General features: G+C 37.2%; 1 pseudogene; it reads left to right on the plus strand.

The window, feature by feature from the left end:
• Nucleotides 1-6,395: 6,395 nt before the first annotated feature.
• Nucleotides 6,396-8,133, plus strand: LOC109680473 (elongation factor 1-alpha 1 pseudogene; annotated as a pseudogene).
• The last annotated feature ends 398 nt before the right edge of the window (nucleotides 8,134-8,531 follow it).

The raw sequence follows: 8,531 nt of genomic DNA on the forward strand, positions 1-8,531 counted from the left end.
CACTGAACACATTTGTGACCAGGGCTGTTTAATAATTACACATACCTCTCTCCCTCTACCCCCATTTCCTCTATTTAAACCCAAAACACGTATATGTATAAGGGAAATGGGCTGTAATGCTTACTTTGCTTCTTTCTGTGATGAGTCTGTGCTGAATTTTAAAAATCTACTTTCTTTCCCCTTTGCCACTATTTGTCTGTTTATTTGGAATATTTGGGCCTGACATGTAGAACCTCCAGAGTTGGATTTGTGGCCTAAAATACCAGTTACACAAATATTTAAAAACTTCTCCCACCTTTTGTTTCAGCAAAATTGAGTTCAATCTCCTTCTTCTATTATGATAGCCTTGAATAAAGCAATCCTTGGCTTTTAAATTCCATCAGATGCAACTTTCCTTGACACCTGAAGAAACTTCTTCACAGAGAAGATGGAATAAAACACAAATTAAAATTTTTGACCTCTCTGTTACCCATTGACAGTCCATAAAACATCAGCAAACCTTCTGGCCCCATGTAGAACACATCTTATCCTGTGCTTCTAGGAACCATTGATCCTTAAAATTTTTAAATTCAAGGCTGGTAGATACTGAATAGGCTCCCATAAAAGATAATGTGATACAGTAATAGGGCACTAGGAATTGGGATCCATTTTCAAAATTTTTCTTTTTCAGCTCCAGCTTCCTACAAAAAATGCCATGTTGGGAGTGAAAATGGCCCACCCCAAATCCTTGGTCCCAGTACCATGAGAAAAACTTTTGATTCCTGGGACACACAGCTAAATCTACATATGCATATTCCCTGGACTTTGTTTCATCTACAAATTGTAACACTGCTATGAGCAATTTCTCTCTCCCCAGTTTGGCCCAAACTGTAAATAAATTTATTTTTCCGTGTGTGTGTGTGTGTGTGTGTGTGTGTGTGTGTGTGTACATGTGTATGCATATGTAATACATATGTCATTTTCTCTTAATATTGGCAAGCATTTGGACCCAAAACCTGGTAGCAGTATGAACAGACACAGGATGGAGGATACCAAGTCCATCAGTATTCTAGTTGACAAACTTCCCTTCTACAGCTAGACAGAAAAAAAGCAGCCAACTATCTCCAAATCAAGTATCCACAGGGTATCACCTGCTTGCTTTTTCGTAGTTTTATTTTCTTAGCTTTCTAAATGCTATATAGGCTCCCTAGAAATTGAAGAAATGATATATGAAGGAATACGATGTTGCTACAGCTGCTTCTGTTGATTACAGGTGGTGATAATAAAAGCTACTGTGTATTAAAAACTCCTTCTGTGACAGCCATTAAAACATTCGATTTCCCCCAAAACCATGTGAAGTAGGTGCCATCAGCTCTTCCTAGTTTACAGATGATGAAATTTTGGAAATAGATGGTAATGGCAAATGATTAAGTTAGGAAGAGGTCTTCATACCCACCACATTCTTCTACATCCAACACTCACCACCTTTCTAACCTTGACTCATCAGTCATTAGCTTCTCATAGGAAGTATTTAACTTCTGAAGTCTCAGTTTCCTCATCTTTAAATATTTGTAAGAAATACACATAGGGTTTTGTTAGACTTAGAAGAACACATGTATGTTAAGCCTCTAGCACAGTACTCAACCAAAATAAACATCAGTGGTAATATTTCACTCCTCAACATTTTGTTTTGTTTAGTATATTTACTCTAAAATGCTGTAATATTTTCTCAAAAGGTATTACAGGTCTAAGAGCTGGCCTATTATAGATCCCATAAACACAAAGAGAGCAAAGAAGAAAAAGTACAGTATTCACTGTATTCTCCTTATGTTCTATTCTAGTGCTTATATGTATACTTAATATAATTTACTTTCTAATAACTTTGATCGTAACACAGAAATTTATATGCTTGCATACCTGTGCATATTGTATACACATGTATACATTTCCATACTTGCATGCATGCTTATGTTTGTGTGTATATATATATAACATATATATATATTTGAATACATATCGAATTTTTCAAATATATGGCTGAAAATGTTTCCTTTTCCTTATAGAATTAACAAATGACCAAATGTATAACTTAGGAAATATTGTATAATCTTTCAATTGACAAAATATTCTATGAAATCTGACAAGCCTCAGATAGAGTCCCTACTTTGATCTTGATTAGCTGTGTGTGATTTTGAGCCAATCACTTCACCTTTCCCAGACTTATTTTCCTCATTGAAATACAAATAATAAGAGACACTACTCAACATTTTTATTGGGAGACTAAATGAAACATGGTAATCATATTACCAGATAAAATAATAGTATACAACTCAAGGGTCTTTTTAAAAATGACCCTTAATTGTGCATTCACAGGTTCATAGGTAGTTACTGTCAATATTTGGGAATAGCTTTAATAATGCCTTTAAATGCAAGTACAGATATAGTGATAGATTTTTGTTTTTACTTAAATTTTATATTTGCCTGTTTGGGGTCCATTTAACACAGAGCCAGTTGTAGTAACTATGTTCTCTTATTTTCTGTAATCTTAATGCCCTGGTATTTGTGGTCTCTTAGACTGGGGAGAGGTTGCCTTCCCAGGGCTAGTAGATTCTTAGAGCAAAGGGCTCAGGTGGAATACATCTTCCATATGCACACCAACCAAAGCCAAATCTACAACCCTAATGACCTCCTTATTTAACTCTGCACACCAAGTCAGTATTTCTCCTGTTCTTCATCATCCCAGGGAAGTATATGGTGACTAGAGACCACCCTATACTCCAAAGCCCACCAGCATCATTCAAAACAACCAGTCTTAAACTCTGCATTCAGGTCAGCCTTGCCCTTCCCTGGAAACCCCAATAAAGACTCTACACAAAACTTTTTTTCCCCACTCCTGCATCTGGTCACAGTGATGTTTTCTGCTTTGGTGCTGCCTGGCATGGGTGACCTGTGTCTGGGATCTGTCTTTCCAAGCCCCATTATTGTCTCCTCCTGTAGCTGTACTGACTTTACCATATCATATCATCATGTACACTCTTGGGACACAGATATATTCTTTCCAAAGATGAGCTCATACTTTTTGTACTATTTTACCATTTGCTTATTTTTTTAATAAAATTGTTCCTAATGAACTCTTACCCTGCTAGTAAACAGAAATACACATAATTTTTAATGTCAGCCTTTATTATAAGTCTGTAATAAATACTCCTTTATCCACCTTTTTACTCACCCACTTTTTTAAACAATATTTAGTAACTTTCATATGTATATATGTATACATAGAAAGTTATAATTGGAAGTGACTGGAGAAACCACTGCATCTGTCAGATTATGCAGGATTAGAGAAAGAAATAAGCTGTGGACAGAGTGTGAAGGGACATTGAGTTGTTTTTGTTTGTACCTGTACAGTCTTGTTCATCCTATAAGCCAGTTCCTTATCATCTTCTCTAAAGGGAAGGAATATGTGGATAAAATTGATGGGCTGCATATGTCCTATAAACATTTTGCTAAAAACAAAATCCTACTGTTTATTTTATTGAATGCTGTACCAGAAACCTTAAGTTAAACTTCTCAGAACAGATGAAATACAAATCCTGAGACCGGGGGAAAGTCAATTTTAGAAAACTGTATTACACTTTCTCTACAAAACAATTTCAGAATTGTTATATACCCATGTACACTAAAAGACCAACCAAATACAAAGAATATGTATGTAATATTAGTCATAGCTAATTTAATGACAGCAGTTCTAAATTAGGGTACTCCTGAGTCACTCAGCTTGTGAAATGCATAACTAAGACTAAAGTATTAGTCTTTTGATCTCAAATGTGGAATTACTGTGCAAAATGCATTATCACTCAGAAATGTTTACATGTAGGTGATTAGTATCAGGGACTCTTGAAAGATCCATTTGTTTTTTTCTTTCTTTATCTGAACATGGGAGATATCTTAGTACATTTTGTGCTGCTATTGACTGGGTAATTTTTGCAATAGAAGCTTATTTGGCTCATGGTTATGGAAACTGGAAAGTCTAAGATCAAAGGACTGCTTTTGGTGAGGGAGTTTTTATTGCATCAACTCATGCAGAAGGCACAGGCATATAGTGTGCACTTGCAAGAGATTGAACTCTCAGTCTCAAACCCCTCTGTAATTAGCATTAATTATGGTAATTCTCATAACCTAAACACCTCCCCTTGGACCACACCTCCTGACACTATTGCATTGGTGATCAAGTTTTCAGCACACACTTCTTGCAGGACACATTCAAACCATAGTAGAAGCTGAGGAAAAGAGAGCAAATGATCCATTGGTGTATGGGTTATATAAAAGAAGAAATTGCTTTACTGCAGTCAGAATCTGTGTACTACAAGTTGTAATTGTGGAAGAAAATACTAACTACCTGAAAATATAGTTAAGAAAGGGATGGAGGGCTGGGATGAAGTGTCAAAGTCTTCATTATGGCTTATATATTCTGTACATATTGGCTATTACCATCATCATTGTTATTAACAAAGAAATTATTGTCCTAACAAGAAATAAACCCTTGTATTTCTCTTCTATTAGCTTCCCTCTCTTCCAAAGTGTGAAATGAGCCACGAAAGTCAGGGGTAATAGGAGGAGATAGGAAGTATCAGAGGATGAAGCACTGATAAAAGACTGCAGTGGTCTAAGCTTCCTGCTTCTTCTATTCTTCCAAGAACCTTCAGAGTTTTAATTACTGTTTTGTGGTGGAATGATTCACTAAAGGGAACTTTTTTCTTTTGCTCTTGGTTTTGTTTCAGGGTTCTTTTGTCCATTAAGTTTGGTAAAAGACAGGATTTGTTTCCCTACCATCATTTTTCAAAAACTTCCTTAGCCATGCTTTTGTTCTTATGATTTCCTGGTTTCTTAAATCAGAATGTTTGTCCTCCTTTTTTCCTGCCTGAGATGTTATCTATTGTTGTCTGATATTTTTTAGAACTTGAGAGGAGCACCTCTCTTATGTCTCATGGCTTAGAGCTCTACTATATTCCAAGGTTACCCATGGTATTGAGAGCCTGGCAATGTGTTTATGATATTTTGCTTCAATGTTGTAATACTATAAATTTAAACTGAAATGCAAATAATTCCAATTGAAAGGACAGTATCATTTTGCCAGAGAAAGGACATAACAGAAGTAGTATTTAAAGAAGCTCAACCTGGCAAACATATGCAAGAGCAACTAGATTTCAGTAAAAGGAGAATTTGCCCAAGGTTGCTACACACTGTAGATAAAAGCCATTTAGGTTTCTAGCTCTGTCTGATTGGGAAAAATCAGGATTCTCTGTTGTCACACACTTGCCATTTGAAACATTTTAGTGATTGTGAAAGAGGCAGTTTTTGCCCAGGCTTTCCTTATTGTGTAACCTTGGGCCCTTTAAAGGAATAAGAGTAATCTCTAGGAAGCTTGTATTTCTACAAGCATTTGTGAAGAGTTAAGTGGAAGAGAGATGGATTTTAATAAAGAAGAAAGAACAACTTCTAAAAATGACCATTTGAGAGAAAGGATAAATAAGGGTCAATGCAAAGTCACTCTCCTATTTCAGAATAAAGAAATTCTAACAGTTTTTTCTTATAGGTATAACAGTGAGGGTCATTAGTATTTATTTCTCTTTTAATTTTTCTACATTATTAGTTTAGTAGAAGAAAATGTTATTTACTTACAGAAAAAAGTAGTAAGGCATTAATAAGAAACAATATTCAGTTTTGATGTTTATTCATTACTCTTGTAACCATGAACTCAGGTTCATTGCTTGTCATTCAGAAATGCTAGTGACTGAAGGATAAATTGTTGAAGCGAGGAAAAAGATGGATTTAGAAAGCTAGCAAATCAAAGGAGATGGAGGCTATTGTCCACAATGACCATGTCACTTAAGGGTTGTAGGTTCAAACTTGCAGAGAGTGTTGAGGTAGGCACCAGGACAGTTATAAATGCTAGGGTAATTATGCATTTTTAATGGACTGCTTTGCTGGGACAGTAGGATTCTGTAAACCTAACAAAAAAAAATAAGATTGATTAGAGAGTCTTATGACTCATGTCTTTTTAGTTCCTTTCCCAGGAATAGTTAATTCTGCAGTTAATTATTAGAATACAAAAGATGTCTTCCCCAGAAATAGAAGATGATAGCAAGAGGTACTTTTCCTCAAAGGAGCATGGTGGGCAAGGGGATAGAGAAAAGTCATTTTCCCCCAGGAGACAGGGAAGATAACCAAAAGATGACTATCACCAGATGAGATAGTAAAGTGCCTTTTCACAGGACAGTTAAAACCCATTAGTTGGCTTCAGTCAGAAGTGATATACACAGCAAAACCAGTGGGAAATTGACAGCATATTGCTCAGTTGCATGGCATCCAAAATTAATTGCTTTTAAAGTCAACTAAGAGCTTTTTCACAACGGGTTTGCCGTCAGAACGCAGGTGTCATGAAAAACCACCACTAAAGCGGAGCCAAAATGGGAAACGAAAAGACTCACATCAACATTGTCATCATTGGACACATAGATTCTGGCAAGTCCACCACTACTGGCCATCTGATCTACAAATGTGGTGGAATTGACAAAAGAACCAATGAAAAATTCGAGAAGGAAGCTGCTGAGATGGGAAAGGGCTCCTTCAAGTATGCCTGGGTCTTAGATAAACTGAAGTCTGAGTGTGAACGTGGTATCACCATTGACATCTCCCTGTGTAAATTTGAGACCAGCAAGTATTATGTGACCATCATCGATGCCCCAGGACACAGAGGCTTTATCAAAAACATGATTACAGGCACATCTCAGGCTGACTGTGCCATCTTGATTGTTGCTGCTGGTGTTGGTGAATTTGAAGCTGGCATCTCCAAGAATGGGCAGACCCGTGAGCATGCCCTTCTGGTTTACACTCTGGGTGTGAAACAACTGATTGTTGGTGTTAACAAAATGGATTCCACAGAACCACCCTACAGCCAGAAGAGATATGAGGAAATTGTTAAGGAAGTCAGCACCTACATTAAGAAAATTGGCTACAACCCTGACACAGTAGCATTTGTGCCAATTTCTGGTTGGAATGGTGACAACATGCTGGAGCCAAGCGCTAATATGCCTTGGTTCAAGGGATGGAAGGTCACCCGTAAAGATGGCAGTTCCAGTGGAACCACACTACTTGAAGCTTTGGATTGTATCCTACCACCAGCTCGCCCAACTGACAAGCCTCTGCGCCTGCCCCTTCAGGATGTCTACAAAATTGGTGGTATTGGTACTGTCCCTGTGGGCCGAGTGGAGACTGGTGTTCTCAAACCTGGCATGGTGGTCACCTTTGCTCCAGTGAATGTCACAACTGAAGTAAAATCTGTTCAAATGCATCATGAAGCTTTGAGTGAAGCTCTTCCTGGAGATAACGTGGGTTTCAATGTGACGAACGTGTCTGTCAAAGATGTTAGACGTGGTAGTGTTGCTGGTGACAGCAAGAATGATCCACCAATGGAAGCAGCTGGCTTCACTGCTCAGTTGATTATTCTGAACCACCCAGGACAGATCAGTGCTGGCTATGGCCCTGTGCTAGATTGCCACACAGCTCACATTGCTTGCAAGTTTGCTGAGCTGAAAGAAAAGATTGATCGACGTTCTGGTAAGAAGCTGGAAGATGGCCCTAAGTTCTTGAAATCTGGTGATGCTGCCATCGTTGATATGGTTCCAGGCAAGCCTATGTGTGTTGAAAGCTTTTCTGACTATCCTCCTCTGGGTCGTTTTGCTGTTCGTGATATGAGACAGACAGTTGCTGTGGGTGTCATCAAAGCCGTGGACAAGAAGGCTGCCGGAGCTGGCAAGGTCACCAAGTCTGCCCAGAAAGCTCAGAAGGCTAAATGAGTATTACCCCTAACACCCGCCACCTCAGTCTTAATCAGTGGTGGAAGAACGGTCTCAGAACTGTTTGTCTCAATTGGCCATTTAAGTTTAATAGTAAAAGACTGGTTAATGATAACAATGCATCGTAAAACCTTCAGAAGGAAAGGAAAATGTTTTGTGGACCATTTTTTTTTGTGTGTGGCAATTTTAAGTTATTAGTTTTTAAAAATCAGTACTTTTTAATGGCAACAACTTGACCAAAAATCTGTCACAGAATTTTGAGACCCATTAAAACAAAGTTTAATGGAAAATAAAATAAAGTCAACTAAGAGCAAGTGGAGCTAGAGGCTTCAGCCATGTCTTCCCTCCATAATGTTCTGTATGTATTAATTTAGGACTATGGGCAATAAAATATGCTACAAAATAAATGTAAAATGCGTAACATTTTGTATCTACTTATATATGAATGAAATAATTTAGAAAAAATATCTGATTTTCAACAACATTTTCTGCTGATTATAATAGGGTAGGAATAGTGGTCTCTTCCCACCTTAAATAAATCTGAGTAATTATGAAATAAAATGTGATTTTTTCATGAGCATATTTTAAATAGGTTATTTCTGTATAATATTTGAATAATAAAACTGCTTCCTGCTAATAGTTGAATCTTGAGATAAATATCAACAGATCAAACCTAAGTAGGACTATTATTAA

Source organism: Castor canadensis, chromosome 4 (genome assembly GCF_047511655.1).
Source record: "Castor canadensis chromosome 4, mCasCan1.hap1v2, whole genome shotgun sequence".
NCBI classification, from domain to species: Eukaryota; Metazoa; Chordata; class Mammalia; order Rodentia; family Castoridae; genus Castor; species Castor canadensis.